Here is a 351-nt window from a genome sequence, read left to right as displayed (position 1 = left end):
GTCTCCTTTAAGTTATTTTTGTAATCCTCTTTTTTGGACCTTTGTCAGGTCTCTTCCAGGGATTACTTTGATAACTTTTTAGTGGCAGGAGTCCGATTTGGTTATGTCGGTCTCCTTTTAAGTTATTTCTGTAATCCTCTTTTTTGGACCTTTGTCATGTCTCTTCCAGGGATTACTTTGATAACTTTTTAATGGTAGGAGTCCGACTTGGTTATATCGGTCTTCTTTAAGTTATTTCTGTAATCCTTTTTTTTGGACCTTTGTCAGGTCTCTTCCAGGGATTACTTTGATAACTTTTTAATGGTAGGAGTCCGACTTGGTTATATCGGTCTCCTTTAAGTTATTTTTCGT

The sequence above is a fragment of the Arachis duranensis genome, chromosome 1, assembly GCF_000817695.3.
Source record: "Arachis duranensis cultivar V14167 chromosome 1, aradu.V14167.gnm2.J7QH, whole genome shotgun sequence".
NCBI classification, from domain to species: domain Eukaryota; kingdom Viridiplantae; phylum Streptophyta; class Magnoliopsida; order Fabales; family Fabaceae; genus Arachis; species Arachis duranensis.
Note: the sequence above shows the minus strand (reverse complement) of the source record.